Raw genomic sequence first — 13,356 nt, 5'->3', positions numbered from 1 at the left:
ACTTAATATCCTAATGATTTTGGCATAAAAGAAAAATCAATAATTTTGACCCATACAGTGTATTTTTGGCTGTTGCTACAAATATACCCCAGAGACTTAAGACTGCTTTTCTGTTCCAGGGTCACATATCGTTTGCTGTTGAGCACAGTCATTTTTTCCCCTAATGTTTTAGCAAATTGTTGGCTCTAGTTCTCGTTTCTTGATTGTTAACATGATAAAGCCTGCTGTTTATTTGATAGGCCTCTAAATGATCCTTCTGTCCTCTGGCTGAGAGTTTAGAGTGTTTTATCCAGTAAAAGCTCTTGGAGTGTAATTGTAGAAACATCCAGCTTCTTTCTGCTGTCAAATCTTTGCTGATTTTTTTTATCAAATAACTGCAGTAATATCTCCAGATGAACTCTTACTGGACTGAAGCAGCTCAGCTTTACTTGATCTTAGGTTATTCATGTTTTGGAGTGTTATGTATGGTATTATGTATGTTTTTGGGGGTGTTTGTTTCCAGAAGCTTTACTTTCACTGTTCCTCAGCGGAGGAATGATCTTCACAAGCCTCCAGAACATCTCACATCTTCTGAGGAGCCTTTATTTCTTCATCTCTCAATCACTGCATTGCACTATATGTTTGGATAATTCTCTTTTTGTCCATATAAATTGCAGCATCTGCACCAAATTGCATATTTTTGCTCAGTTTGGGTCTCTGAATAAAATTGAGCTGTTTATCCTCTTTATCGTCGGCCGGATGTGATATAAATATGATAAAACACACATGCAAACTTTATTTTACATTTTGTCTGGAGGTTTAATAAACTGTTCCATTTAAAAAAAAAGATTTTTTTTTTTCTGTCAGTTTTCTGTGTGTTGTCTGTTTATTTCATTATGTCAGGCTTTACAGGGTTAACCGCATGTTTGGTTATTTTCAGGATATATTCTTGATGTCAGTGTAAAATCTGAGTCCTGTTCCAAACGCTGTTGTTTATTCCTGCGTGTCAAATAGTGGGGGTCACACGTGACCAGCTCTGAATCTGCTGCTCGGAGGGAGAGAGAAAGCCTGGTTTGTATGGGCTTCTCTCATGTTTATGTGGCGTGTTGTTAATGCAGCTCAGGGGAGCTTTGACTTTGAGAAGAAGGCTTTCTGAAGGGTTTCTCTCAACTGCAGACACACTTACACTGCTGTGACGATGAGGTGTGAACCGTAAGGTGAATTTGTCTCTGTAGCAGCACACAGGACACTTGCACTTTGGGAAACGTCAGCAAATGCAAAGCCTGTTCTCAGCATGCTTTTATACATCAGCAAATGCAAAGCCTGTTCTCAGCATGCTTTTATACAAGAAAAAAGATTTTGTGTAGATTGTGTAGATTTACTTTTCACTCAGAAATTGCTAGTAATTTTTTTTGCTAGTAAACTTAATTTTTTGCTTGTTCTTTTTTTTTTTTTTTACTTTTTTAATGGTTTTGTGTAGATTTACTTTTTTACTAGTACTTTTTTTTTCAAATTATGTGTGTATATATATATATATACAGTACAGGTCAAAAGTTTGGAAACATTTTTAATGTTTTTGAAAGAAGTTTCTTCTGCTCATCAAGCCTGCATTTATTTGATCAAAAATACAGAAAAAACAGTAATATTGTGAAATATTATTACAACTTAAAATAATTGTTTTTAAATTTATATATACTTTAAATTATAATTTATTTCTGTGATGCAAAGCTGAATTTTTAGGATCATTATCACATGATCCTTTAGAATCATTCTAATATGATGATTCATTATCAAAGCTGGAAACAGTTCTGCTGCTTAATATTTTTTTAGAACGTGATACTTTTTTAGGATACTTTGATGAATAAAAAGTGAAAAAAAAAAAAAAGAAGCTATGTTTTTAAAATATAAATATTTTGTAATAACAATATACACTACTGGTCAGTAATTTGGGGTCAGTAATTTTTTTTTTTCTTTCGTTTTTTTTTTTAAATAAAATCAATACTTTTATTCAGCAAGGATGTGTTAAATTGATAAAAAGTGATAGTAAAGAAAATATATTATTAGTTATAATTTTTTTTTTTTAATAAATGCAGTTCTTTTTAACCTTTTATTCATCAAATATATTAGACAGCAGAACTGTTTCCAACACTCATAATAAATCAGAATATTAGAATGATTTCTAAATGATCATGTGATAGACTGGATGTTACATGTGACACTGAAGGCTGGAGTAATGATGCTGAAAATTCAGCTTTGCATCACAGGAATAAATTATTTTTTTTTAAAGTATATTCAAATAGAAAACAATTATTTTAAGTTGTAATAATATTTCACAATATTACTGTTTTTTTCTGTATTTTTGATCAAATAAATGCAGGCTTGATGAGCAGAAGGGACTTCTTTCAAAAAACATTAAAAAGAAATGTTTCCAAACTTTTGACCTGTACTGTATAATTACTATAATATATATATATATATATATATATATATATATATATATATATATATATATATATATATATATATATATATATATATGTGTGTGTGTGTGTGTGTCTCTGGCAATAATCTTAAAATAAACTTATTTTGAACTGATGCTAAAAACATGGATGCATTTTAATTTGGAAATATTATATTGTGTAATATGTTAATGATGATTTGTGTGTGATTTTGATTATACTAAATATATGACATATTTTTTTCTTTTTTTTTCAAAAACTGCTGTATTTCTGTATTTTAATAAAGATAAAATTACACATTCTCACTTTAATTTCTCAGTTTAATGGTTTAAATACAATTAAATTTTTATTTTATTTTTTAATTTGTATTTTTTTTTTCAGTTTTTAATTTTATTATTTTTGTTGAGTTTTTGTTTTTCTTTTAGTTTTTGTATTATTTTTTTACTTTTAGTTTTCTTTGTTTTTGTTTCTGTGTTCTTTATTAAATTTTTTTAATACGTTTATATAGTTTTAAAATGTTATTTTAGTTAATATTTTATTTGTATTTCATTTATTTTGTAATTATTTATATTTTATATTTTACTTATTATATTTATTTTATTTTATTTTATTTTAGCTCATGTTTATTTTATCTTTAATAATGAACGTGTGTTTTTTTATGGTTTTAGTGCTGAATATTTGATATCGCTCATCCCAACTAGATAAGACAGCTCAAAGCATAAAGATGTTTGAGAGATTAAAAGACTGCAATCACAGGAAATTCTCATAATTTTACTATTACCTAGGCGATATGTAATTGCTACCTGATGGGAATTATGAAAAACACAAGACATTAGTGCGGTTTTATGGTTTGCTTGCATAATTAGATTTGATCATCTCTCTTATCTTGTGCAGTAATTTACACTTAGTCTTTAATACCATTTTATGCTTCATTATTACATTTGACATTTGACCTGCCATCTTGTTTACCAAAGTGGAAAAGGAATACATAAATGCATCACTGCATTGAAGTCTTTATAAAATATATTTATTAATTATAATAACTAATTATATATTTATTTATTTTATATGCCATATTCATATGCCATAGTAAATGTTCCCAAAAACATATTAATATTTTTATAAGTGGCATTTTAGCATTCTAGGCATATACATGAGTTTTTCTCTAATTTCTCTTCAGTATTCAATAGAAATTCAGCATTCATAAGAAGTCGTATGGTTTGCTGGGATGGCAGCAGTATTTTCCCGGGATATCTATCATCTTGCTGGCTGGGAGAATCTGAGATTACTCTGAGATAATTTTTCCCACCACATACTGTTTGGTGTTAGACTTGATTCTGTTTGTGTGAGGAGACACGGACACACAGCCGCTGCTCTTCGGCCCTTTGACTAAATGTTGCAAATCACAGATTATTCTGGTCAGGAATCGTCCACTTAGACGTGTAAAGTGACCAGTCACAGCTAGTTTGGTTTATATGCATTTACACTGATAAAAATAAAATATCCTTGAAACAATTTTTTAGTGATTCATTATTAGTAAATTTCACAAATAATTATAATTAATGGTGGTTGTGATTTTATTTTGTATTGTAAAAAGTGAATAGTTTAATTTTATAATTTTTACAGTGCATATGTTTATCTGAGTTTTAATCTGAATCAGTTTATATTTTCTGATTTCATTTTTAATTTCAGTTTTTTATTAGTTTTTGTTATTTTTAAATAGTTATTTACGTTTTAGTTTTAGTCATTTTGTTGTGTTTTGTCATTTTTATTGTTATGTTTTTAAATTGAGTTTTCAGTTTATTTTGTGATTTCTTTGTCATTTTTATTAGTTTTTTTTTAAATACATTTAGTAGTTTTGTTGTTTCTCTTTAGTTGTTTATTTCATTTTTTAAATAATTTCATTATTTTTTATTTAAAAATATGGGTGTTAAATTTAATAATGGGTGTTTTTTTTTAATAATTTTGTTGTGTGTTTTTGTCATTTTTTATCTCATATATATATATATATATATATATATATATATATATATATATATATTATATTTATATGGTTTTAATACTGAAATATTTGTTAAAACTTGATCCAGATTACAATGAAAAAAAAATATATAATATATATATATATACATTTTTTTCTTTTTTGTTTTTTCTTTCTTTTTTTTTTTTTTTTTTACAGTGTATAATAAACCTGATATTAGAAAATAATAATTGGCATGAGAAAAAATATTCTATCAAAGCCAATTGTTTTGTCTCCAAACCTCATTAGATGTTCTTTGATTAGATTTATTTTATCAAAACAAAATGCTATGCAATCAGAACATGGCCTGCAATAAAGCACAGTGCCATAACCGATGGAGTAAATCTCCAGCAGCTCTATACAGCGGGTCACAGCAAACCTATACAAAGATGAGAAAATTCGCTTGCAGTTTTTTGACTTCTTGGAAATATTATTCCCCCCATACATGGTTACAAGGCACAAACAAATTGTGCCTCGGTGAGCAGCTGCTGCTGTCTACCCTCACCGCTTCTGATGAAAGCCCAGGTGTAGTGGAGAGAAGAGAGGATCTGAAAACAGAGAGAGAGAGAGATGGACCTCAGGAATCGTGTCTGAGGTTGCCCATTAGCACAGGAGCGCCGTGTGATTGGCAGACGCAGCGGGTCATCGTGATGCACAAAGTGCTGTCTGTTCCCCGGCCTGAAGGGCTCTCTGGGAACGAGCGGCTCCCTGGAGCCACACAAACATGAAAGCAGGTCTGTATCTCCCCACGCCGGCGCTGCACCTATAACATTTAGTCTTTTCTGCGCCACAGGGAGCCTTTTTTATATTTCACAAACCCTTCAGCTGCTGCTTTCTGCAGAGCCGCGGGAATCTGGAGACTTCAAGGCCGCGAGGCAGGGATTTTTCTCCCCTCGGTGTTAACAGGTTGTTTTGTTGCTTATAAAGATCTTTTGGTGTACAGTGGGCTTGCCTTGGTGGATGTTTCCTGCACATGTGTGTGTGAAGTGATATATACTTCTCATTTTAAGCGCGCATATACAAATAAAATAAAATAAAATGAAAGTTTTTCTTACTTTATTAGCAAAATTACTTGAGATAGTAGGAGAATTATTTTTTTGGATTTTATGTAATATAATGTTGTTTGATATATAATTTTATGAAAGTCAATGAAATCAGAAAAAAATTATTTAATTCAAAGGGAAAACTGATGTTTGTCTGACCCCATTGGCAGATTTTTTTGTTTTAAGGAAAAATTCACACAATTTTAATAACATTTAATAATATTTTTCATAAATTTTAATACTTAATATAATATGTCACTGTGCTTCTCAAGTATGTTTATATATTATATATTTGTAATGGAAAACAAGACAAAGATAGAAGTAATAATATTTTTTGCAGAGTAATTAAACTTGATGTAGCCTACTAAAATAACTAAGACTGAAATAAAAAAACAAAAACAAAAAAAAAAACAATAAAAACTATAATAGTATCCCAATATCTCTGTGTGTCGCTTGCTATAATATATAAAAAAGTATATATATATATATATATATATATATATATATATATATATATATATATATATATAATGTGTAAATGTTGATTTGTTGATCCAAACATCCATTACATTAATATTATAAACCATTTTTATTTCATGATCTATGGTTATTAAACAAAAAAATCTATTAGGAATTGATCATACAATGTAATATTATGAAAAATTTGTGTTAAATATATAATGCAGCCAGATGAATTTCATTATGTTTGCTGAAATTCTGCTTATTTGTTTTCATTATCCAGTAGTCAACTTTAGAGAAAATCCATGTCAAGTCACCATTATTTATATAGTGCTTTATACAGTACAGGTGTCAGAGCAGCTTTACAGTGTCAAACAGGAGAACAGTGTGTTGATAATGCAATAGGACAGTATTTCATTTAAAGTCAGTTTATTATAGATTCAGTGATATCATTGTTCAGCTCAGTTCAGTTCTCCTCAGACAGTATCTGTGCAATCAAGTCCACAATATTGCCAGAAATTAAGTGTCCCCAATTGCAAGCCAAAGGCAACAGACAAGGAACCAGAACAGAAATGGAGAAGAAAAAAAAAAAAAAAAAACCTTGGGAGAAACCAGGCTCAGTCTCTGTGTATAAATATACATATGCTTTTTTTTCTTTTTCTTTTTTATGATTATGATCATTAATCATGTAAACACTGAAAAAAAAAAAACAGTCTGGTGAATAAAATTCAAAACCACTGGTGCTGTTGAAATAAGAGTTAAATAGAAAGCAAAGCCAATACACCTTCACGCATTTGTCTAGTGCTTTCAAATGAACACTTTTATTAATACATAAATGGAATGTATAAATGAGGAATTATGTATTAAACACACGAGCACTGCTTTTCCTGGTTTTGCAACTTCTTAACCACTAATGCACATGGAATTCAATTAATGCAGTGAGATTGGCAATTTGTTCAGAGCATTATCTCTAAACACTGGGAATTAATAATAAAAACCCTATTAGGAAAAGACAGAACTGCAAGAACAGACCCAACAATGGCTGGCCGGTTTCTGCATTCTTGGAGGGACGCACATGACTGCTTTTTTTCTGCATTGGTCATTGCCTCTACAAATCTGTTCTTGGAGCACACCGCCAGAATCAACAAGATGGATGTAGGCACTGAAAGTACGGCTGGACACCCATGATAAGAAGCCCATGGCTCAGAAAGAAGCAAAAAAGAGATGCTGGCTGAAAGCCTGGACCAGTAGCTGGAGCTCATGCCACTTGCTCAAGAAATCACAATCATATACAGAAGACAAAGAGCCAAGCCAGAGTGAAAAGGTATTTAATCGATGTTCATGCTGTTCTTTTCCATGCAGTGAAATAAAGACACTATCGAGTGCCAAAAATTATGGAACAATCTGCATGATTTGCTGAATTCTGCCATATTTCAAACCTTTTTTGTATCTTTGCACACTGTAGTGTGACGATGCATTTGATTCAAAACACCATTGGTTCTGCAATTATGTTGCTGAGCTGAGGTGGGTCAGAGCAGACTAAATTTGGTCTGGCTTTACATCTTTACATACTTTGACACACCTTAGCATAAATGATCAAAGTATGTAGCTGTAATTTGTGTGTAAATGCATTCATGCCACCTCTGAGCAGCATTAAACAGTCTGTGTAAAGACAGCTAAAAGCCACTTCAGAAGTGCTTTTATGACACCTATGCAGTATAAATGTAAAAATGTATACATGCTGCTTAAAAATTATTTGTAAAAAAGCAATACAGAATTAAAGACTAAGACTAATTATGCCAGCTCTGACACACCTGAGCATATATGATCAGAGCTGGCATAATTTAGACTGCATTGCATTGATTCTTTACACAGAATTTTGAGGAAGTATTTTTACATTCTAATGCCACATTCACACTGCATGGGTGGCAAAAAAGCACTTCTGAAGTGGCTTTTAGCTGTCTTTAATTAGGCAGCTTAAAGGTGGCATCACCTTTTTGTGCATTTACACAAAATTTACTGTACAACTATATGGCTACTTTAGTACTAGGGGCTGAGGTGGGTCAAAGCTGGCATAATGTAGTCTGTGTTTTATTCTGCATTGCATCTTTACACAGAATTTTGATGCATCATTTGATGCATAGGTGAAATGGCATTTAGGTGTTTTTACGCAGTGCTGCTCAGAGGAGCCATAAATGCATTTCCACACAAATTACAATTGTATACTTTAATACTTAAGGTGGGTCAGAGTTGGCGTAATCTTGTCTGGCTTTTATTATGCATTGCATCTTCACACTGAATTTTAAACAGGCACAGAGCAGCCTTAACTGCCTTACAAGCTGTATAAAGAGACTTTAAGATGACTTTAAGTAAATTTCTAAGTATTTTGCAACAAAAATCTTAATAATTATTAAAGTAATTATTATTATATTAGTCAAATCTCCTGTGCATTTTGCATGAGCAGTTTCTCTAGACTGATCCCTAATCAGGTTTCATGTTAGTTAGGGTGCTGTCTCAGAAGGCAGCTGGCTATATAGTAAACAGCAATAATAGATATTGAAGCAGGTTCTAAATAATAGAGAGAGGCCAAAACTAAGATGCGAATGATTTCATCTTATTTTCCACCCATTATTTATGTAATCTAACACTTATTTGTGCATGCACATTGTGAGAGCATTAGCAGAAGCAATTATGCGTCGCCCATTAGTGCTCTTCTTCTTTTCTAGCCCAGACAGACATGAATGAGGGTCTTAGATGACACCTCGCACTCCCACAATCACTGTCGGGTGAGAAAACCTGTCTCACATCCTCTCATTTTCTTTTAATGACCGTGACAGTGGAAGTGCAGAGGTGGAGATGTGTGTCCTCCCCACCGATCCCCTCCCAGCAAATTTGAGCCACTTCAGGGCACTCAAAGGTGCTCCACGGGGCTCCTTTAATGTCCACGAGCTGGAGCACGAATCATCAGGAGGTCCTGGATGTGTCACGCTTGTCACCTTGCTTTAAGTGCGTCTGGCAAGCGTGGATGCTGGATTAATATTATATAGCCTACGGAAAGACTGTCGAATCAGCTATGAAAGCGCGGAAATCATCGTTGGCCGGTGAAAAGCAGGGCAGATGTCTCATTTTATTCCACACACTGAGCGAGCAAATAACATCCCTGATGTCTACATTCATGGTTCTATAGAAAGAAGCTAGACACATAATATGTGATCATACAGTCATCAGATCATTACCGCTAAATAAAGGACCTTGACATGACACGGAGGGCTCTTGTGTCAACCTGACTGTACATATTAATAAATGGACATGAAATATTGATTTGAGTGTGGATGATTTCATTATGTGAGGAGAAAGAGAGTGTTAAATGACAGCTATGAAGCTAATCGCTTGAATGAGATGGTTTCGCATCTCTGTGCAACGAGACTATGTGTTTCATTCCTGAGTGAATCAATGAGAAGAGTTCACTCAGCCGATTCGTTCAAAACGGTCTTTATTTATATAGCGCTTTTAACAATACAGATTGTGTCAAAGCAGCTTTACAGTATTAAATGTGACCCTGGACCACAAAATCAGTCTTAAGTGAACATTTTTTGAAATTGAGATTTATACATCATCTGAAAGCTAAATAATCTTTCCATTGATGTATGGTTTGTAAGAATAGAACAATATTTGGTCGAGATACAACTATTTGAAAATCTGGAATCTGAGGGTGCAAAAAAATCTAAATATTGAGATAATCGCCTTTAAAGTTGTCCAAATGTCCAAATGAAGTTCTTATCAATGCATATTACTAATAAAAACTGATGTTTTGATATATTTATGGTAGGAAATTTACTAAATATCTTTATGGAACATGATCTTTACTTAATATCCTAATGATTTTTGGTATAAAAGAAAAATAAATAATTTTGACCAAAAAAAAAATTATTTTTGGCTATTGCTACAAATATACCCCAGAGACTTAAGACTGCTTTTGTGCTCCAGCTAGGGTCACAAATAAGAAAATAGTGTGTGATAACCCACATGAAAAAATGTATCGTAAATATTATAGTGTTTTTGAACCATACTATAGTAAAGTGTATTATACTGTATATATTATAGCATTTACAAAACTTTGTTAATGAATGCTACAGCAAACTGTATCAACTGTAGTGAGCTGATAAACTGTAATAAATACTGTAGTATACTTTATTTTTCTACTACAGTAAGCTGTAGTGTACTATAGTATAATATACCCTATAGTTGTAGAAAATGTAGTACAGTATTGGGTAAGTAATTTGTTTATATTACTATAGTTGTTATGTTACCACAGCAACTATAGAATTACAACAACAAATTAATTCAAGTACTTAACTATAATATGGTTCAAAAACACTATAGTATTTATTATAAATTACTATAGTATTTTTTTCTTGAATGAAAAAAGGACAATAGTAAACATTACATTTTTAGGTAAAGTCATGAATTCAGTGATGTCATCATCCAGCTCGAAAAACCAGACAAAAGTTTTAATTCCAGGCTGCAGCAAAGTCAGATTGTGCAGAGGACTTTTCTGGTTCCCGTGGTCTTGTCCCGATGGCCGTCTATTGATATGATCTCCGCTGACATTCAGGGCTATAGAGGTTGTCTCATGAATAGATAGTGTTTTGAACGAATCGGTTGAATACAATGATGTATCGCTGTAACTTGCAGAAAGTTTCACTGGTGTTGGACGCAGCTAGACGACCAGATTTGAGGACCTTAATTAAAGGTGCAGTCACAGTAGCAAAATGTGGTATTATTAGGCTAATACTGTAGCGATGTATGAAGCACAGGCACAGCTCACACAGAAATAACTTTAAAGTACGGATGGTAACTCAAAAGTACTGAAACGAAGCTTTTCAAAACACGGAATCAAAAAAAATGATTCACTGTTTTGAAGCACTCGAAACGCCACAGACGAGCAACACCTGCTGGTAAAAACCTGTAGATTAATAAAATTGTGTAATTTTATTAATGTGCCAAACAAGGTCAATTAGCAATTAAACATTCTCTTTTCTGTGTTATACACGCACAAGTACTAACATTAAATTTTAAATGAATCAACAATGAACCTACATTATGAAACTGACCCGAGATAATAGTTAAAACTACCAGACGCGCATTTATCAGTTTAACCACTGACATATAACATGTTCAACAGATCACTTTGGGGGCTTTCTGAAATGTGGGACTTTTGAAATGAATCGAATTTGAATCGAATCGCAACGGAGCCTTGTTTGCTGAAATCACGTGACTTGGTAAGTTCAAAACGCGCCCCAAATCATTGGTTTCGAAATTAATTATTTGCAAATGTTTCAAAGCTTCATGTTGCAGTGTTTGGAAAGCTCACTAAATTAAAAGCAAGCAGTTGCGAAATCGACGTGAGGAAGTCGTTCACCTTCACGTGGAATTCCTGTCTGCGATGATGATATTAAAAGTACTGGATCACATGAAAAAATACTGTAGTAATTTATAGTAAATACTATTGTGTTTTTGAACCATACTATAGTAAATAACTTGAATTAATTTGTAGTGGTAATTCTATAGTTGCTGTGGTAACTATAGTAATATAAACAAATTACATTACCCAATAATGTAATGTAAATTGTAATTTGCAGAAAAATGGTAAATGTGACTGCGCCTTAACAGTTTGCAACACTGTAGGCTAGCCTGTCGAATTGTCTTTCTATTAGCTTATATCACATAGTTATCTGTGTGGGTGTAAACCTTGCAAACCCCATATTTGTCAATGATTTTGAATAGGTCATGAACTTGTCACTATAGGATACAGTCAATGCACATTTTAAAAATAACTGTTACTGCATAAAAAAATAGAGCTACCCATAAACCCCAGCTCCTTTGAAAGAGAAATAAAATGTCCTGTCTAAGCATAATGCTAAAATGTCTGAACATTTGCTCAAGGCAGTGTGAGTTTGCTCACTTCTGACATGGACATTCTTAGACACTACATGCCAAAGTCAATTTGATTTCCTGTAGAGCTGCTCATGTTTCCCCACTGAGACAACAGCAGTGTGACTGAAACATGAACTGCTATCACAGGAGAGCATTCTCTAAAAAGCATCCCGTGATGAGAAATTCTCCTCATTAGTGTGATCGTGCGAAAACAGCGTTACGGGGCGCAAAAAGCGTCTTTGAAATGTGCTTCATACATCATTAAATCTAAATCGCTCTTGCTGCTTTTGGAACTGTGTGTCCTGCCTATTTGTGGAAAAACAATAAATAATGAATAATAAATAAATAAATGAAAACACAGACCAGACAGCCTTCAAATTACTGAAGTGGATAAGGTTGGTTTTTTTATATTTGAAATATCATATTTTATTTAGATGACTTTTGCAGTCACTGTAGCAAAGGACTCATGTTTGTTTAAGATGATGAAGATGCAGCGAGAGAAAGACAGAAACTTCTCTCCACAGATACGCCGTGGGATTCAAAAGAGTGAAATGCCTCTGCTTTAGTATTTTTTTAATTACAAATTATTGTCAGCATCATAATTTGAGTGACAAATGAAAATCTGACTGTACAAAAAAAAAAAAAAAATTAATGAACAATGTCACTCGTTAACTTGGAACGTAGAGCACAATCTGACATAGTTCATTATTTTCTTTTACATTTTCTAAAATCCCCAATGTTTTATTCCTACATTTAAATGGAAAAGAAAACATCCCAGATTTTCACTGTGGCCTCATTCTTCTGAACCTCATATGTCTAAAAAAAAGGGATGTGCTCTTCATTTCAAACCTGAAAGTATACTGTGGGAGGAAAGTTGACATCAAAATACACTAAAGCCATTTGCTTTTCTCTTTTTTAAGGTGTAGTACATTTAAATCATGCTGTACATACCATTTAATATCTCAGTGGGTAAATTCATGGATTAGCCAAACGATTACTAGCAAACCAAGCCTAAGCTTAATGAGTTATTAATGCCTACGCAGAGGATTTTGTGAAATTAGGTTGCAACTCTTAGACACAAGATGTTATTAGGTTCATCCAACTCAGTATTTGTTAATTGCCTGGAGGCTGTGGAAATGTATTTTACAGTTCGCATTTGAATAAATGCAATACAAATATTTATTTTCATGTAGCTCTTCATCTAAAACTGAAGTATGTGATTTGCAATACCAAACAGAATTGCAGAAATAATGACTGTACCAATCAAACACCGTCTTCCGTCGGATTTCCAATTGCAATTTCCATTTGTTTGGTTCCTGTAGTGGCTCAGAAATAATAATAATAACACAAGACACATTTGAGTGTATATAACTCTGTGTGTATATAACATCTGCCTGTTACTCAAAACTAAATATTCTCAACTATTGTTTATTTGCATATTAAAGCACGTCTTTTGTTC

The sequence above is a fragment of the Cyprinus carpio genome, chromosome B9 (genome assembly GCF_018340385.1).
Source record: "Cyprinus carpio isolate SPL01 chromosome B9, ASM1834038v1, whole genome shotgun sequence".
Classification (NCBI taxonomy): Eukaryota; Metazoa; Chordata; class Actinopteri; order Cypriniformes; family Cyprinidae; genus Cyprinus; species Cyprinus carpio.
The sequence above is the reverse complement of the archived record's forward strand: the minus strand, read 5'-3'. Positions refer to the sequence as shown.